The 20,992-nt window shown below is 37.8% G+C and overlaps 1 non-coding gene across 1 annotated transcript; it reads right to left on the bottom strand.

Annotated features, from left to right (window-relative positions):
* Positions 1-7,837: 7,837 nt before the first annotated feature.
* LOC141688645 (small nucleolar RNA R71) lies at positions 7,838-7,944 on the bottom strand. Its single transcript, XR_012562078.1, has one exon. It is a non-coding gene; the product is annotated as a small nucleolar RNA R71 (small nucleolar RNA).
* Positions 7,945-20,992: the final 13,048 nt, after the last annotated feature.

Here is a 20,992-nt window from a genome sequence, read left to right as displayed (position 1 = left end):
ATTTCAGACATTGAACTCTATCTGGATGAGCTGGAGGATGTAAGGGGAATAGCTGCCTACAGACAGTTACCAGAGAGATTAGTGTTCAGATATAAAGGAGCTGGGGAAAGAACATGGCCTCTCCACAGGATTCTGGATGAAGGCTACTCTACCTTGATTAGAGTCTATTCAGCTATACAAAAGGATTCTGGCTTTACCAGAACTGCCAAGACTGAAATTCTCAACAAGATAGCCAATATAAGGAAAACTTGGAGGGAGCCCAATGCTTTACCCAGGACTTTACTCATTCAAGAAAGGGAAATGAAAATTCTCAAATCACCTCATTGGTTGATGGAATTTAGAGATGATAAAGGAGTCAGAAGATTTTTCAGACTTGAAGACCAACTCAAGATTGCCAGCAATGAAACTCTCAAAGAAATGCAATCTAAGTTGGATGTCAGTGTTGAAGATGAAGCTGAATTCTTCAGACAACTCCAACTCCAAATTGAGGAAAATGACAAAAGGCTAGGAAAGAAAACCAGGGAACAAAGAAGAAAAAGATGATTTGCTCAGACTAAAGGAGTGTCCTTGGAAACACTGTAAATCTTCAATTATCTCCTAGTACATACACTTTTGCAGCATTTTTAAATTTCTACTTAGTTTCAATTCATATATCTGTTAAGTGTTTTGTTATCATCAAGTTAACCCTGAATTTATGCCTACAATTCTTATAGACATAAATAGGGGGAGATTGTTAGGAATGTATGTGCATTAGTTTGATGATATGTTTAACAAAATACTTAAGTAGAAATTTAGTGTCTGTAGCCTCAACGGATAAGACCACTTTGGCTATCCGTTGATGGTGTAGCTTTACTTAGAAATAAGTCTAGTGTTGTAGCATATTTCAGTCTCTGTATTTAAAATGTAATTCTTGGAAGTTGAGAGAAACTATGAGTCATGTTGACTACTAGATGATATGCAGATAGGAAGGCCAATTATAAATACTTCATGCCTTGTAATTTTGTATAAGTGAAGTGGTATCAACGGATGACTTAAAGACCTTCAACGGATGAGAAGCTAAGCTTCAACGGATGTCTCTAAAGCTTCAACGGATAAAGTCATCAACGGATAACATCCTTCAACGGATGAGTGCATCAACGGATGAAAGCTTCAACGGATAACATCCTTCAACGGATGAGTGCATCAACGGATGAAAGCTTCAACGGATGTTCTGATGATTAGCCGTTGATAAGGGGTAGTTGTACCTACAAACAGAGGCACATGGGTTGATAGAGACAACTGAGATGTGGTAGCCGAATTTCAGGAACAACAGAAAAAGCAGCCGTTCTTCTCTAGTACAAAGATGCAATAGTCAACAAAGTACTGGAGTGAACAGGAAAAGAAGCAAGTGAAGATCTTATTTTATTACTGTATTTTATATTGTTCTTCACTTGTACACTTGGTAATATATAAACCAAGTAGAAGCTAGTAATTAGATGAGAGATTTTCCAGAGCTGTTTAGAAAAATATTGAGAGAAAATTCATCTAGTTTGTACTAGGATGCAGCTGTGATCAACATTGTTTAATCACAGATTTTCTAAAATACCATCTCTGGTGGAACAACAAATCCACCAGAAAAGTTTTTAAGGTCTGTTGTGTTCTTTACATTTGTGCTTGAATATATATCTGTCTGTATTAGCTTAAAGCAATTCACACACTTGTTCTTCTTGAACACACAACTTTCATAAACTGCTCAAAACTTGAAAAAGTTTTGAGATTTACATTCAACCTCCCTTCTGTAAATCTCATTGTTAGTCCACTAGGAATAACACCTATTCTATGTTTATATATTACACATCGACTCTATCAATCTATATCAATTAAAAGATATGTTACAATATGATTTATTTTGTTTCTATACATATCTAAATTAATAGCTTCGATCCTATAAATTAGGAACTGGCAGTAAACCATTCCATAAATATTGGGATTGTGTAAATCAACAAATCATGATTTACACTGTGATCCTGACAACAAGTCACATCCTGATGCCATGACAAATCCTAATGCAGATCCTGACTGCATGCAGATCTTAACTGGTTGACAGATCCTAATTCATCAGCAATTCCTGATTTCTGACTTAGACATTTTCTCCCAATAATCACCCCCAATTTATGCTTTATAGAACATGCATAAATTCTTCAGTTCTATCCGATGCCAAAAATAGGAAGACAAAATGTACAATACAAAGTTTGTAGAGCATACTCAGTTATTGATGTTGATTTTATGGTTCTTGATAAACCCTGAAGTATCTCTAAACAAATGCCTTTACTCTTTCATCAGTCTTCTTTTTGAGTAGTTGCTTTAGCCTTTTCTTCAAGTTTCTTTCATATTCAGTTTCTTTAGACAACTGATATATGGCAACTCTAAAACTCTCAACTGGAGTTCTTTCAATCATCATTTCATCTAGCATCACATAGCATGTTCTAAGACCATCAGGAATAAGAGTTAGTTGATTTAAAGTGAGCATAGTTTAAACCCAACTGCACCCCTCCTCTTGTTTACTTCCTGATGTTTACAGTTCATGTACATGGGAATATAATGTCCAAAATACTGATAGCCTTTGTCTAGTATCCTTCTTCTAATGACATAAAAAATTAAATCTGACCATTATTTGGATACTTTATTTTCATCCATTAACAAATAGTGAATATACTTCAGTTCTTTAGTTGACATCATCATCAACTCATCATAAGAAAAGACTTGTACTTGATCTCCTTACAACATTAACAATATCTTTAGCTTTAGTTTTGAGCCATCATGCTTGTCAATGATAATTTTCATAGCTTCAAGCCTGTCTAGATAATCAAATATAATTTCCTGATCAGGTCTATCTACTAGTGTAAAATTCATCATTCTTGAGTTCATAATGTTAGGCTCATGATGCCTTATCTCAGCTAATGTGTGTAGTCCTGACAGCCTTAGAGCTTCATCTTGCCTTAACCATGAAGGTGTAGTGTTTTTCACAATACCAGAATCAGGTAATCTATCCTCCCTTATACTTTCAAGAACAAAGTTCAATCCTCCAACACACTTTACCTCATCAATCTTCTTCCACTTATAGATTATCTTTTTAAGAAAGTAAGTTATTTTCTTTTCACTCTTTGCAAGCTCTTTGGGATCTGAAATTCTCCATATTTCAAAAACAGACCTCCATAACATGGTTCTGAATTCTTGATTTGCTCTGTCAACAGCTATCCTAATATTTCCCTCTTCTCTTATTTCCTCCTCATCAATTTCAGCATTGTGAGAGTCAACATTAACACATAAGATTTGAATGTTTAAGTTCTCCAAGACAGCTTCTTCTCCATCTTCAAGAGCATCTTGAATTGAACATCTGTCAGGATCAGAAACTGAACTATCACGATTAACAATGTCAGGATTTCCTGTGCCAGGATTTGACCTTGTGTTGTCAGGAGCTGCTTCAATTTACAGTTGCCATGGTCTTCTAGATAGCCGAATTTCAATTTTTTCATGACCTTCTTCTCTGTACAAATTATATTTGGTATCTCTATTGGTCTAGGTACAGGATTGAGAAAAATTGGATTAATAGAAATTCTTGGAGCCTAATCTTGAGATGTCTCAGAAATTTTCCCAATCCTGACCCCACTTGGTCTTGTTCTTCTTTGAGAAAGAACAATATATTGTTGATCAATTCTAGAAGTCCTTCCTCTTCCACCTCTTCTACCACTTCTAGATCCTCTAGTTCTTTCTCTTTATCTAGATGGACCTTTATTTGCAGCTTGTAGTTGACTGAGAATTTCCTCCTGTTGTTTAAGCATTTCTTCGTTAGACAAGTCAGGAAATTCATCAGCTAAATGAGTGAGAGTTTTCTTGTCAAACAACTTCTCAACTCTTTTTTCCTTGTGGTAGAGAGTTACAACATGATCAACTTTAGTTTTATAGGTCTTGTAGAATCTCCGAGCATCATTAAAATTATCAATGACCACTTCATCTTCATCAGGAATTGTAGATATAGTTTGCTTTTCCATCAGGATATGAAAGTGAGTCACTGTTTGAGTTCTTACAGTCCTTGCACCATCTTTGAAAACATGAGTTGACTATATGGTTTGAGTTTGAGTTTGAATTCCAGTTCTAGACCGAACCACCACAGAATCAGAGGTCCCTGTGCCTTGATTTCCACCATCATTATCAGGATTGACATCATATTTCTTAAATACTAATTCAGGTGCACATTTTGTCTAAGCTACTATCTCCCCCTTTTTGGCATCAAGACCCTATAAGAAGGAGACAATGGAATCCAGTTTTTGATTTATGGCTTGTTGAATAGCTTTGATAGCAGTCAATCTTTCATTCATCAGCTCCTGATGAGATTCCACATCAATCATTCTCTTGACTAAGACATTGTATTTGTTGTTACCCTTGATGGTCACAGAAAGGTCAGCAACTTATTCTTTCAAATAATTATCAGAATCTATCAAGGAAGAAATAGAAAATTGCATCCCTTTAACCAACACAGTAGTAACCTTCATAACATTTTCAGCATATGATTAGCAGTAGAGTTGACAACATGATCTACCGGTGTATGAGCAGCATCAAAGGAGGTTCTTTCACTGGAAAGCCTCCAAGAATGATTCCATTCATGAGCACTATAAGCATTTAGAGCAGCATGACCAGACGAAGACCCATAATTGGAATGTTTAGATGTAACGACTGGGAAATTACGATTGTATTATATCATAATAAAGATGGATTATATGTTTTATCATGTTATTGAGTGTATTTAGTCATAAAACCCTACCTGTTATGTGTTATATGCGTTCTGTGTTGTTAGGGTATTTTCCGGGTATTTATCGAGTATTTTATTTTGTGTTAAAAGCTTTGGTATCAAAAGTTATATGGCCCGAACTTTGTTTTAATAGCTGATATTTCAAATAAAATAATTGGCCTTATTTTGACTAGTATGACTTATACCATATCGTTATTCTGAACATCCAGTTATTTTAGGAATTTTCTCGTTTCGTAAAAAATGACTTTTTCGGGCCCCTTCTGGTGTCAAAACCCCGACAAAAATCATATTTTTATTTTTATAAAATTATGGGATATTCAATTTTTCCATTTCTTTGTATTTTTGAATTATTCACAATTTTTGTGAAATTTTGGTATATATATTGTATATATTTAATATTAAAATTTTAAAAATTAATAGTCAAAAATTATTAATTAAGGGCCAATTAATTTTATTAGATGTATAATTAGGGCCTTAATTTTAATTAGGAGTTTTATTTTACCTACTATAAATAGCCTAATTTTTATTAATTAATTATAGTTAAATTATTAAAAATCAGAAAAAAATAAAAATTCTCTGGAATTTGGGTTAGACTCTTGATTTCGGGTTGAACAATCCAGCAGTGATTTTGATCGATTTCCGGCATCAAATCTAGTCATGTGAGTACTCAAATCGATGCTATTGATCTGTTCTTTCAGTTTCTAGCATCAATTTCATGTTTTGATTCGTTATTTTTCAATTTCAATTTCTAGGGTTTATGTTCGAATTAATACTTTTCGATTCTAGGGTCATTTGAATAATTTGATGATTGGAATAGCTTTGTATGATGATTTGAAGTCGATTCATGTATTTAATTCCATCAAACGATTCCTAGAAAGTATGATTCGATTATTAGGGTTTATGTTCTAGTTTTGAATTAATCGTTTTTAAGGTTGAATGATTTTTGGTATATAAGATGATAGGGGTTTGATTATTGTTAAGTGGCATTTATGTCGACTTAGAATGCTCTATAAAGGCTTGGATTGATGTTTTGTACTCAAGTTATTTGTATTTTTGATGTGTTTTTGTAATGTTTTGCATTTCAGGCATATATAACAGGATCAAGGTGATTTAGCATTGCTTTGATGCTAAAATGGTGTTAGGAAGGTGTTATGAAGATTGCTTGTGCAAAGCCGTCAAGAACCAGCTGAATAAAACAAGCAGAGAATTTTTTCCAGAAGGTCGGCGCACCCGCGTTGTGCTAGAGCGCGGCCGCGCCAGAGAAGCCAAATGTCAGCGCGCCCGCACTGGTGAAGTACGCGGCCGCGCCAGGTCGGGATTCAAGATTCCTGTTTCAATTAAAAGACTATTTTTTGGGCGTTTGGATTAATTGGTCTCCTATATAATGACAACTTAAAGATGTTTTCAACACAGAGCTTAAGGAGAAGACATCAAGAAGACCGAGAAGCACAAATTCAACCAAGGCGAAGAGGATCTAGTTTATTCTTGTGATTATTTGCTTTAAGTTGTAATCTTGGATGCTAGTTTTCTTGTTTTGTTGAACCTAATACTCTTGATTGCGTACTTTGTTTATTATTCATTTTATAAAGACCTAGTTATTTATACCATGCTTTCATCGGAACCCACAGTGATAATGAGTTCGATTATGTGCTAATCATTTTTGTGGGGTTTTAACGGATTTATTTATGGATTTCTTTAGTTAAATTGTTTCGATACCTTAGTGTGTGGTGATTGTATGATACCCTAGTATTGGTTGTGCTTAGTCGTCTTATGAGCGTCGCGAACTTATAAGATAACGCGTTAATCTCTATTGAAGCGAAAGTGAATATAGGGGTTTAGAACTTGTCATGCTAGCATAGGTTCATGTATGTGTTATGCATGATTCATGGGTAATTTTAACCATCTTACTTGCCCTATGTAATCATGAAAGATAACTTGCACATTAAACCTTTATGTTTTCAAATTCTATAGATATATAGGGTCTCAATATAATTGGTGTCTATTCAGCTTCTATCTCTTTTGTGGATGTTTGGTAGTAGGGTATTCGTACAACGAAAGTTGGCGTTTACTAGTTTCGTGTTATCTGATTAGTGTCATCACCATTACATGCTAAGGTTAAGAATAAAAAGGCTATTGAATGAAGTATTTAATGAAGTTAGAATCCCATGTTTGTGTTATATAAGTAAATCAACCTTAATTCTCTTAGTTAATATTAGTTAGAATAATCTTGTAGTTATAAACAATCTCAACTTATTATCATCTTAGCATTGAATGATAACCATATCATTGTTGCATAAGTGCATAAATTGAAAATTAACTTAAAAGAGTCTCTGTGGGAATGAACTAGAATTAATTCTATATTACATGTGAACGCATATACTTGAGTGTAATATTATCGCGTGTTTTCGTCCTAACAAGTTTTTGGTGCCGCTGCCGGGGACTCGGCGTTAATTTTTAGATTATGTGTTTGACATTAATGGTCATTAAAGTTCAGTGACTCGGATATTTTACTTACTTGTTTGTTGATTGCTTTTTCAGGTACTCTAGAGAGCGTGTATGCTAACGCGTTCTCAACATTGAAAGAGAACACTGGAAAAAGCAGAGGAGAAAGTTGAAGAAGAAATCTTAGTTGAGAAAGAAGAAGAAGCTCTTGTGGAAATGGGTGAACCAGAAGCGAATACAAAGGCTTTGATGGACTATTCTCAGCCAAAGATTAATGGTATTCAGTCTAGCATTGTCAGACCAGCCATCGTGGCTAACATTTTTGAAATCAAAGCTAGCACGATTCAGATGGTGTAGAACTCAGTTTAGCTTGGGGGTTCTCCAACAGAAGATCCCAACATGCATATTAGAGATTTCATCGAGATCTCTGACACTTTCGAATTCAACAATGTGTCTGAAGATGCTATTAAGCTAAGGCTTTTCCCATTCTCTCTGCGGGATAAAGCTAAGTGTTGGTTGCATTCTCTACCACCAGGCTCTATCACCAAATGGGAAGATCTTGCTCAAAAGTTCCTTACTAAGTTCTTTCCTATGGCAAAGTCAGCTACAATCAAAAATGCGCTTACTCAATTTGTGCAGAAGTCTGGAGAGTCTTTGTGTGAGGCTTGAGAGCGATATAATGAGATGCTTCAAAAGTGTCCTCACCATGAGATGTCTAACTGGATGATCATTAACTGCTTCTACAACGGGTTGGGTGTAACTTCTAGATCTATGCTTGATGCAGCATCAGGTGGAGCCTTATGGGCTAAGAGCTACGATGAAGCTTATGTGTTGATTGAACTGATGGCTTCTAATGAATACCAGAACCCAACTCAGAGGCTACCTCAGGGCAAGGTAGCAGGAATTTTGGAAGTAGATGCAGCTACTGCTATAGCTGCTCAACTTAAGGCTTTGAAGATGAAGGTGGATTTTTTGGCTAATTATGGAGTTAATCAGATTACTAGTGTCTATGAGCTTTATGCTGGTGTGCATGAGACGGAGCAGTGTGCTATTTCTAGTGAATCAGCTCAGTTCGTGAGCAACTTTCAGAGGTCACATCAACCAGTTCCATCCACCTATCATGCCAACAACCGCAATCATCCTAACTTCAGCTGGAGAAATACTCAGAATGCGGTGCAACAGCCTTATCAGCAGTATGCTGCAAAGCAATACAACCCCCTGGTTTTTAGCAACCGTAATATGCACCAAGACAATAACTCCAGCTACAACAATCTAATGAAAAAACTGAATTGGAGGAGTTGAGGCTCATGTGCAAGAGCCAAGTAGTGTCTATCAAGACCTTGGAGAATCAAATTGGTCAGATTGCCAATGCCTTGCTGAATCGTCAACCTGGTACACTCCTTAGTGACACGGAAGTCCCAGGCAAGAAGGAAGCAGGTTAAGGAAATTACATTGAGGTCTGGGAAGGTTGTAAATCCCGAAAAATCTCAAGTTTCAGAAGATGAAGCTGTGGCTGAGGAAGAAGTGCAGAAGGAAGCAGAAGTGGAACCAAGGAAGACTACTGTAGAACACACTCTTCCTGAGGGTAATACAGGGGAGAAACATATCTATCCTCCACCTCCTTTTCCTAAGAGGCTGCAAAAGAAAAAGCTGGATAAGCAGTTTGAGAAGTTTCTGGAGGTGTTCAAGAAACTTCATATCAATATACCTTTCACTGAAGCTCTTGAACAAATGCCTAGCTATGCGAAGTTTGTGAAAGGTATCCTCTCCCGGAAGGTGAAGCTAGATGAAATTGAGATCGTTTCTCTTACGGAGGAATGCTGTGCTATAACAGAAGTTGCCTCCGAAGCTAAAAGATCCTGGAAGCTTCAATATTCCTTACACCATCGGAAAAGTGTCATTTGACAAGTGCTTATGTGACTTGAGGGCTAGCATCAATTTGATGCCTTTGTCTATCTTCAAGAAGTTGGACTTACCTGATCCAAAGCCTACCTATATGACTTTGCAGTTGGCTGATCGCTCTATTACATATCCACGAGGCTTTGTGGAGGATGTCTTGGTTATCATCTTTCCTGCAGACTTTGTAATTCTTGATTTCGAGGAGGGTAAAAAGATTCCCATAATCTTGGGAAGACCATTCTTGGCTACGGGCCAAACCTTGATTGATGTGTAGAAGGGTGAGCTCACTATGCGAGTACTGGATTGGGATATGACTTTTAATGTGTTCAATGCCATGAAATTCCCTACTGATAATGATGAGTGCTTAAAAGTGGAGTTGGTCGATTCTGTGGTTACTTCATTACTTGATCAATTGCTAAGGGTTGATCCCTTAGAGAAAGCCTTGTTGGGAAATTTAGATAGTGAAGATGATGAAGGTGATGAGCAGTTGCATTATTTGAACGTTTTTCCTTGGAAGCGAACGATAGATATGCCTTTTGAATCTCTTGGATTGGAGGAGTTGAACAAATCTCCAAAGTGCCTCAAGCCATCTATTGAGGAAGCTCCTACACTTGAGCTTAAACCATTGTCTGAACACTTAAGGTATGCTTTTTTAGGTGATGCATCTACTTTTCCTGTTATTATTGCATCTGACCTTTGAGGAAGTGATGAGGAAAATCTCTTAGGAATTCTGAGAGAGTTCAAATCGGCAATTGGTTGGACTATAGCAGATATCAAGGGAATCAACCCTTCTTATTGCATGCATAAAATTCTGCTAGAGGAAGGAAGTAAGCCAATGGTTGAGCAACAGAGAAGGATTAATCTGATTATGAAAGAGGTTGTGAAGAAGGAAATTCTCAAGTAGCTAGATGCAGGGATCATTTATCCCATTTCTGACAGTTCTTGGGTGAGTCCGGTTCAGTGTGTGCCGAAAAAAGGAGGCATCACAGTTGTTGCTAATGAGAAGAACGAGCTCATTCCTACTCGAACAGTCACTGGGTAGAGAGTTTGCATGGATTACAAGAAGATGAACAAAGCCACTAGGAAGGATCACTTCCCTCTTCCTTTTATTGATCAGATGTTTGACAAGTTGGATGGTCATGAGTACTATTGTCTTCTGGATGGCTATTCGTGTTATAATTAGATTTGCATCGCTCCAGAGGATCAGGAAAGGACTACCTTCACTTGTCCGTTTGGTACTTTTGCCTTCAAAAGAGTTTCTTTTGGGTTGTGTGGTGCACCTTCCACGTTTTAGAGATGTATGATGGCCATTTTCTCTGACATGATTGGTCAGAATGTGGAGGTGTTTATGGACGATTTCTCTGTGTTCGGTGATTCTTTTGATGAGTGCTTGCAAAATCTTGGTGCCATTCTTAAAAGGTGTGTTGAGACCAATCTAGTTGTCAACTGGGACAAATGTCATTTTATGGTGCAACAGGGCATCATTCTAGGGCACAAGTCTCTAGTAAGGGTCTTGAGGTGGAAAAAGCCAAGTGGGGGTGATTGAAAACCTTCCTCCGCCAATTTCTGTTAAGGGAGTCCACAACTTTCTTGGTCATGCGGGTTTCTATAGGCATTTCATCAAGGACTTCTCTAAAATCTCTAAACCCTTGTGCAATCTTCTAGAGAAAGATGTTCCTTTCAAGTTCGATGATGAGTGTCGAGTGGCTTTTGAGATCTTAAAAAAGAGCTTGATCACGAAACCTGTCATCACTGCACCTGATTGGGATGAACCTTTTGAAATAATGTGCGATGCAAGTGACTATACAATTGGAGCAGTTCTTGGGCAGATGAAGAACAATATATTTCATGTGGTCTACTATGCTAGTAAGACCCTAAATGGTGCTGAACTGAACTATACTACCACTGAAAAAGAGCTTTTGGCTATTGTCTACGGTTTTGAGAAGTTTGGATCTTATTTGTTTGGGATGAAGGTGACAGTTTTCACTGATCACGCTGCAATTCGCTATCTTGTGTCGAAGAAGGACTCGAAGCCTAGATTGATTCATTAGGTTCTTTTACTTTAGGAATTTGAGTTAGATATCAAGGACAGGAAAGGTACTGAAAATTAAGTCGCTGATCATTTTCTCGTTATGAAGATCCAAGTGCAACTTCATAGGATAAGACACTGATAAATCAGTCTTTTCCCGATGAGCAATTGTTTGGGATGCACGACGAAGAACCATGGTTCACATACATTGTGAACTACCTTGTGAGCAACATTGTGTCTCTAGATTTGTCTTCTACTCAACGGAAGAAGTTTCTTCATGAGGTGAAGTGGTACATGTGGGATGAGCCATTTCTGTTTAGGCAATGAGCTGACCAAATCATCAAGAGTTGTATTCCGTACAGTGAAATGGGGGGGATCTTGCGAGATTGTCATTCGACTGTTTATGGAGGCCACTATGGTGGAGAAAAGACAACAGCTCGTATCCTTTAAGCAGGATTCTTCTGGCCTACATTGTTTAAGGATGCACATCAATTTGTTTTGAAGTGTGATCGCTGCCAACGTGTTGGTAATATGTCCAAGAGGGATGAGATGCCTCTTAAGGTGCTTCTCGAGGTTGAGGTCTTCGATGTTTGGGGAATCGACTTCATGGGGCCATTTGTCTCATCTTGCAATAATCAATATATCTTGTTGGCGGTTGATTATGTCTCGAAATGGGTTGAAGTCAAGGCATTTCCGATAAATGATGTAAATGTATTGCTTAATTTTCTTCATAAGCAGATATTCACAAGATTTGGGACTCCAAGAGTCATAATCAGTGACGAGGGATCGCATTTCTGTAATCGCAAGTTCACTGCCATGATGCAAAGATATAATATGAATCATCGCATTGCTACAACCTACTATCCTCAGACTAATGGTCAAGATTAGGTATCTAACATAGAGATCAAGTGTATTCTAGAGAAAGTTGTGTGTCCATCAAGGAAGGATTGGTCTTTGAAGCTGGATGAAGCCGTTTGGGCGTATAGAACAGCATACAAGACTCCACTTGGCATGTTGCCATTTCAGTTGGTTTGTGGTAAGGGTAGTCATTTTCCTGTGGAGCTCGAGCATAAAGCATATTGAGCTTTGAAGAAGCTGAACCTTGATATGGATGCAGCTGGTAAGAAAAGGATGCTTCAATTGAATGAACTCGGTGAGTTTCAGCTTCAAGCATATGAGAACAACAAAATATATAAGGGGAAAGTCAAGAGGTGGAGTGATAGAGGTCTTGTGCTCAAATCATTTGTGTCGGGATTTCGTTCAATTCTCGTCTCCGTCTTTTTCCTGGGAAATTGAAGTCGGGGTGGTCAGGGCCGTATGTTGTCAAAACTATGTTTCCACATGGAGCAGTGGAAAATTTTGAAAATGATCCAGGCCAAGTGTTCAAGGTAAATGGACAGAGGTTGAAGCATTACTATGGGGATACGGCAAACCGTGAGGTGGTTAGTGCCGTTCTATTGTCAACTTGATCTTGAGTTTCTACGTCAAACTAATGACGTATACCAAGAGCTTCTTGGGAGGCAACCCAAGTTTATTATACATTTGTAGATAGAGAAAGAAGAAAAAAAGGAGAAAACTACAAAAAAATCATAAAAAGAAAAAAAATTCAGTGCCAACTTCAGGAGCACGGCGCCCCGCGCTGAGAAGCGGGGCGGCCGCGCTGAAACTCCAGTAGCACGGCGTGCCCGCGCTGGTATGCGGGGCGGCCGTGCTGGTTTTCTAGAAGCACGACACGCCCGCGCTGCCTCCCTAGACCTAAAATAAAAAGAAGTCGGAAAAAGGGAATTTAAACACCAAATCAATTCCCAACCGAATTTTAATCTCCCACTTCCTTATTTTCTTCTCCAAATCAATCTCAATCAACCCCATTACTCCCATTATTACCATAATCAATTCCCACTTCTTTTACTAAACTAATTTTATTCTCAAAATCTTATATATACACACACTTATACACAAAATTCTCCACCACTTCTCAATTTCTCAAACACAAATATCTCCTATACACATATCTTATTCTCTCATATTCACTTCCAATGGCACCTAAAAGACATCGAACCCAAGTTAGCAGCAGCACCATCGATTCTTCAAGTATTGGGGGTATGAGGCCTAGGTTTTTAACTCCGGAGGCTGAGGCGGAGTATACGAGGCTGCTTTCGAAGCCCATAGCCAAGGAGCGAGGTTTTCTGCCATCGAGAAGGGATGGTAAGTTGCTGGAGATGATTGTGGAGATGGTTTGGATTACTTTTTGTGAGGCAACAAATGCAGTACCTATGAGTGTGGTTCGCGAGTTTTACGCGAATGCGAAGGAGAAAAAGAATGGTTTTTCTGTGGTGAGGGGGTTGACGGTGGACTACAGTGCTGAGGCTATTCGTAGGACGATCGATCATCCCGAGAGGAGGCCGGAGCTGGAGGATTGGAATGCTAAGACGGGGTATAATTTTAACTTGGATTTGATTGTTGTTATAATATGTGTGCCTGAGACTCACTGGAAGTTCAAGAGGGGAACGAACGAGTATGCCACTTTCCGTGCCTCATACATGAACAGGTTTGCACGTGCATGAAATTCTTTTATTTGTGCAAAGATCATGCCATCTTCTCACGTGCATGATGTTATTGTGGATCATGCACGATTATTGTGGGGAATTCTTCAGGGAGATTATGTGGATCTCGGGATGGTGATTTATCAGGGTATTTTGAGGTTATTGCGAGGCAACAGTACGATATCTATTCCCTATGCGTCCACTGTGACGAAGCTGTGTGTGGCGGTTGGAGTTCATTGGCCCACACACGAGCAACTGCAGCTTTCTAGTACCCCGATTGATAGTTCGACGTTGCTGAGTATGCAGGAGTGGTATGGTGGTAAGCCTGATTCGAAGGGGCTCGGTTACTCATATGATCACTTGCCGAGTGGCCGTCCAGCTGATTAGACATATGCTGGTGGTACGACTCAGGCGAGCAGAGCCACATGGAGAGCTCAGTTGGGCGAGGCCGGTCCTTCGCAATCGTAGCAGCAACAGGATGTTGAGGGTAATGCTGGTTTGGGTTCAGCGCAGTATAGGCATTTGATGAGGAGGATGGATGCGATGCATGACATCCATACTCGTTTTGCACAGGACCTCACCCAGGCATTGGGGACTGCATTCAGAGCCACAGGAGTTAATATCCAATCACCAGTATTCAGTGAGGACTCTGTGTACCCGCCTCCTGACACTCCACCCGTTGAGGGTGATGATCCAGATTCTGAGTGGGTATGCTGTAATATCTGGGATATATTGTGTAATTATTTTTGCTAATAAATAAATATTGTGCATATCCAGTATTTATTCTGTGAATTAACTGTTAAGTGGTATATGTATTTGGATGTTCAAAAATAATATCAATTGAGTATTTTAATTTTTATATGTCCAAAATAAAATATAGATAATTGTGATATCTTCCTATTTATTTTTATGTTAATTTATGATTTTATAGGAAATTTATGGATTTTATAAAATCTTTTTCCGAGTATCTATAAACTATTTTATATAATCGGGAACCAACCGACGTCACCCATTTTTATGTTTTTATAACCCGAAACTCTTCCGAGAACTCCTTCCTAACCCAATTGCAATATTCCGAGCATTTTCCATGTTTCGACTTTTTCGATCTGGCGTACAGTTTGTCCTGCGCGGGTCCCGGCGCAATATTTTCGATCCAATATTCGTTCCGGTAAATCAATAAAACTCGTATTTTTGATAAACGAGATCTTTTTATTAAACTATTATAATTATCACCCCGTAATACATGTAACCAGGCGCTGAGACCAAGACCGCAGTACAAATTGTACAGATTTGAATATTTATCCCGAAAACCGGTACCGTTTGGATCTGTTTTTATAAATAAACGTACCATTTTATATCCGGAATGATCCCACGGCAAACTAATTTTCCGTAATTATAAATAGCCTTTACCGTATTTTATTTCTTACCAAAAATCATTTGCAAACAGTAATTATAGAAATTTACAGAGAAAATCTATATATTCATATAATCTTCTGAAAATCAAACTAGCTTTTGAAGGTGTTAGTGATTTCTGTTTTCAAAGCTCGAGTAACCAAATCGAAGGGTTTGAGGAGTACTATCAGATTCTGGAACTCATCTTACTGCAGAATCAAAGGTTGATTTTATATATTTTTAATTATTTTCGAATTATTTTGATTAAAAATATGAGTTTTTGTACGGATGGTTTTTTGAATGATTTGATGCTTGCATGTTGTAGAGCTTGTTCTCCTGATGATTTTCATATGTCATATGACTGATTTGGAGTTCAATAACATGTTCAAAATTGAGTTTAATCTTCGAATTTTAAAATTAGGGTTTATAACCCGTATGAATGTTTTTAATTGAAAATTAAGGCTTTTTGTTCTAGGGGTTATTAGCTGTTGAAATATAGTGGGTTGTGTTCCTTATGAAATTTGCAATCGATTGGTGTATAGCTCGTTAACAGAGGATTCGTAATTTGAAGAGAGTTGTGTTTTTAAATTTTCGTCGAGTCGAGCTCGCCGGAAACCGGCGAGTTTCTTGAGCATTTTCCGGTCAATTCTGAAATAGGTTATGTGTTTTGATTACTGGAATAATTCCTGGTGGTTTGTACTTTAATTATGGAGAATTTTGGGGCCTGAGGTGGTCGGGATCGTGTTCTCCGGCCACACTCCGGCAAAGTCGACGGTGGGGCTGGCAAAATTGCAAACTGGCCCCTGTAGTTTTAAAAACTATACAGTTTGGTCTCAGGTTTCCAAAAATTGCAAATTTAGGATTCCTGTTTATAAATTATTTAAAAATCATATTTCCTATTTATTTTAATTATAAAAAATTTGTTTTTCATTTCTGAAAATTCCAAAAATTATTATTTTAATTCCAAAAATTATTTTTAATTCAAAATAAATCTGAATTAATTAGTTAATTAATTTTTATTAATAATTAATTAGTTAATTGGTCAATTAATTCGAAAATTAATTGATTAATTGATTTAATTAATTATTAATTAATTTTAATTAATTATTTAATTAGATTTAATTATTTATCAATGATTTAAAAATTTCAAAAAATAAGTTCGAGCTTTAAAATATTACTTTAAATTGTTTTTAAGGCTCGATAATTATTAGAAAATTATTTTGAAGCCAGATGTGGCCTACCGAACCCTGTTTATTGTTTTAAAATTGAGCCGTAAACCTTATTCTTCTGAACCATTGATTGTTGTATACCCGAATACGAATTGCAGATATACGATACTACCCCATAAATACATACAAACCAAATACTGAATCAAATTGCTTACATATTCAAACCATTGTACCTTATGCTTTGAAGACCAAATCCTTGTAACCTTGAAACGTTGATCCCTTTTGTTATCCAATTCTTTCATTACCTAACAGCCATTCTTTGAAATTGACACATTAATCCTTTGTGAAGATGACAACCATTTCATTATTAAATATCCAATGTTGTTTATGATTTTGTTTATTGCTTTGCATTGTTTATTCTGTTATTATGTTAGAATTGGATTGTCTTATGAAAAAAAATTGTGGACCAGATTCGTGGTCAGACCAGATTGGTGCTCAAGTTAGGCCAATGTGTGCCATGGATCCAGTAATTAGAGCAGAGTTGTGTGCCTTGCTTGGGGTTAGTGCGTGACTGATCAGCAGCCTACCCTTAGTTTTTAAAATAAAAATATAATATCCAATTCTAAATCATTAATCATTGTTCACTTGATACCTTAATCCTTTTCACTTGATGATCATTATTCTCAGTCTTGTCATTGTGACTTGCTGATGTAGTTAGCTCATTTGTGTAATGTTGTTTATGTTCTTTTCCAGTTAAGAAGGAACCAGTTGGTAGCGAGGATCCCCAATCCAGTGCAAGAGCTAGGGGTCCAGGTTGATCGAGTTAAGCTAGCTGGCAGCTTTTGAGATAATTTAATTTTGTAAAAGTTTGTAATAATGTTTAATGATCAGTTCTAAGTTTGAATAGTTGGGATTTGGATGATGTAATATAAAGTGTGTCTGTGTGGCTTGTGTGCATACTTTAACCTATTGCGGTCCGTGGTAGTTGGTAAGTAGGGTCACTGCATATCTTTACTATTGTTATAAGTAGGTTATAAATAAGGTGTGTGTGCGTGTGGACCCCAAACTTCTGACCCGGGTTTGGAGGACGCCACAGGTTTGGTATCAGAGCCACATGTTATAAGTCATTGACACAAGCCTAGGTTGACGTGAATGGGTAGAGGGTTAGGAATAGAAGTAAGAAATAGAAAGATAGAGCATCAAGAAGTTGAGTGCGACGGTATAATAGGTATTAGTATGTTTCGTGTTGTGGTTCGAGATTCTTATATTGCGATATGATTTCAGATAACAGCGATGGCCGACTCTTTCATTTCCATACCAGTTGATCACTCAGAGCCCTCAGTTGGAGGACCATCTTCAGATCCACGTCCTGTTGTTCCACCAATGTTGGCTATTTTACCTCCACCTGTGTTGCAGCCCATACCACTTCAGGCTATTCCACCCCCAGGCATGAGGCCACCTATCAGAGGACCCCCACCAGCTAATTCAGATTCCACCGGGAATTCAGTTATGGGTGCCCCATTCCAGTCTACATTACATCCTGTTCCTTATTACCGGTATGAGGCTCTTTTATTGGAGCGTGATTCCCTGTTGGCACAGATCCGAGACCTGCAGCATATCATCAGGACTACAGATATTGATCGCGGTGTGAGGGAGCTTCGAGAGGAGATCCATGTGACACGCAGGATTCTTGAGGCTAGGCTACGTGGAGCTACATTACCTGGTCGAGGCCCTGATGCACTTATGGGATGGGCTAGTGAGGTGATGGAAGACTTTGAGAGGTTGGGAGGACCAGAGTTTCCTTGGAGTTAGATACAGAGATGGAGATGCTGATCAGTGCTATTGTGGATGTTTAGTATTTATAGTAGTGTGTAGTATGTATCAGTAGACTTTTGGGTTGTATTTATAGACTAGATCTGCTGACTAGTGAGTAGGTTTGTTGTACCCTTTTTGCTTTTACTTCCGAAGCGTCTTTACGCTTGTACTACCTAAAACTTTTGATCTATATATATCAGTACCTTTTCCTTTCCATTATTATCATTTATGTTACTGCACCTGTTTTACTTTACTTTATTTATTACACCGGTTATACCCTTATGATACCATATACCATGTTCCCTTAACTGTTTATATTCTGTAAAGAAGCATGCAATTTACTTAGTTCAACTGTTACAACTGTTTTCAAAAAGAGATATTTCTGTTTTATAAAAACTTTTCTTTTATGTAAAGGATTTGATTTAATAGCTAAATAAGTTGTTTGATTCTTTACAGAAAATGCCTCCCAGAAGAAATACCCGCACCAACACCCAGAATGAAGAAATCAACAAAAACAACCAAGATGATACTAACCAGAATGCAAACCCAGGTCCCATAGACCCAGCAATAGCCCAGATTCTTCAAATCTTGGCCCAACAAATAGTTCACCTAACTCAACAACAACAAAGACAGACCAATCCCCAGATAACTTTCAAAACTTTTCAGGCGGTAAACCCACCAGAATTCAAGGGTTCTCTAGATCCGATTGAAGCAAATGTTTGGATAAAGGAAATAGAGAAGTCGTTTGCTTTAGTTAAAGTGAAGGAAGAACAGAAGGTTGAGTTTCCAAGTTATTATTTGAATAATGAGGCCACCTATTGGTGGGAGACTGTGAAGACATTGGAAGGTACATATGTTATTATTTGGGAGAGGTTTAAGGAATTATTTGTAGAAAAATATTTTCCCTAGTTTGTTCAGGATCAAATGGAGCTGAAGTTTTTAGAATTAAAGCAAGGAAATATGTCGGTAGCTGATTATGAGAGTAAGTTTGAGGAATTGTCAAGGTATGTACCGTCATATGTAGATACTGACAGGAAGAAGGCTAAGAGATTCCAGCAAGGTCTGAAGCCATGGATCAGAGGGAAGGTAACCATCTTTGAATTGGATACCTATGCAGGAGTTTTACAGAAGGCCATGATTGCAGAGACAGAGAGCGAGATGTCACAGAAGGAAAAAGAAATTAAGAAGAGGAAGTTTGAAGGAAATGAAGGACAGTCACAACCAGGAAAGTTTCCAAATTTTAAGAAGGGCAAGTTTCAGCCAGGGAAAAATTTTAACTTTAAAAGGCAAAATGCAGGCAACGGAGGCCAGGGCAACCGTCCAGTCAATGTGAATCAGCCAAATCAGTTAAGGCTAACTTTTTCAGATTGCAGGTATGTGGGAAGAAACATGGAGGAGTCTGCAATAAGTTGAATGTGGTTTGTTTCAAGTGTAATCAGAAAGGGCACTATTCAAGGGAATGCCGCAATCAGCCAGCGAGAGAGTCAACAAACAAGGATCAGCCTATCCAGAATCCAGCAGTTAAGGTTCCAGCTGTTGGATTTACATACTTTAAATGTGGGAAGCCAAGACACATAGCCAGGGATTACAAGGCACCAGCCCCGGTCAGTAATTCATTGAGAATTATGGGATCTAGCCCAGCAGTGAATGAGACTCCAAGGGCTAGAGTTTTTGATATGTCTATGAAAGACGCTATCCAGGATGCAGATGTCGTGGCAGGTATGCTTAGTGTGAATTCTTTATGTGCCAAAGTGTTAATAGATTCAGGGGCAACTCGATCGTTTATTTCTCAAGATTTTGTTAGTAAGTTAAATTATCCAGTTGAGTATTTAAATAAAATAATGACTATGGAATTAACAAATCAAGAAAGTATATCTGTTAATCAAGTTTGTGGGAATTATGAGATTGAGATTTCTGGTAGTAAATTTTATGTAGATTTGATACCATTTCAGCTAGGAGAGTTTGACGTTATCTTAGGAATGGATCGGTTATCGAAGCACGATGCCCAGATAGATTGTCGAAATAAGAAGGTAATGGTAAAGATACCAGACGAAAGAATAGTGACGTTTAAGGGTCAGAAGCAAGCAAAGAAGTTTTTAACAATGATTCAAGCTAAAAAGTTACTACGAAAGGATGCGAGCATTTCGTTGCTTATGTGATTGATAGAAGTCAAGAGCCAACAAATTTTGAAAATATTCCAGTAGTCAATGAATTTCCAGACGTGTTTTCCGATGAGTTACCAGGACTTCCTCCAGATAGAGAAATCGAGTTTGCGATCGACTTAGCACCTGGAACGGAACCAGTATCCAAGGCCCCATACAGAATGACGCCCGTTGAAATGAATGAACTAGCAAAGCAATTGCAAAAATTGTTAGAGAAAGGAGTAATTAGACCCAGTATATCCCCGTGGGGTGCACCGGTACTATTTGTCAAGAAGAAGGATGGAAGCATAAGACTGTGCATCGACTATCGGGAGCTCAACAAGCTTACCATTAAGAACAAGTATCCACTGCCAAGGATTGATGATTTGTTTGACCAATTAAAAGGAGCCAAGTACTTCTCCAAGATAGATTTGAGATCAGGATATCATCAACTAAAGATTAATCCAGAGGATATACCAAAGACAACTTTCAGAACAAGGTATGGACATTATGAATTTTTAGTGATGTCTTTTGGATTAACCAATGCCCCGACATCATTCATGGACCCGATGAACAGAATTTTCAAGGAATATTTGGATAAGTTCGTTATTGTGTTCATAGACGATATTTTGATTTATTCAAAGACAGAAGAGGATCATGTAGAACATTTGAGGACAGCTTTGGAGATTTTGAGAAAGAAAAAGTTATACGCTAAATTTTCAAAGTGTGAGTTTTGGTTATAGGAAGTTCAGTTCTTAGGACACATAGTCAGT

The sequence above is a fragment of the Apium graveolens genome, chromosome 9 (genome assembly GCF_009905375.1).
Source record: "Apium graveolens cultivar Ventura chromosome 9, ASM990537v1, whole genome shotgun sequence".
NCBI lineage: Eukaryota > Viridiplantae > Streptophyta > Magnoliopsida > Apiales > Apiaceae > Apium > Apium graveolens.
Note: the sequence above shows the minus strand (reverse complement) of the source record. Positions and strands in the feature narration are given on the sequence as shown.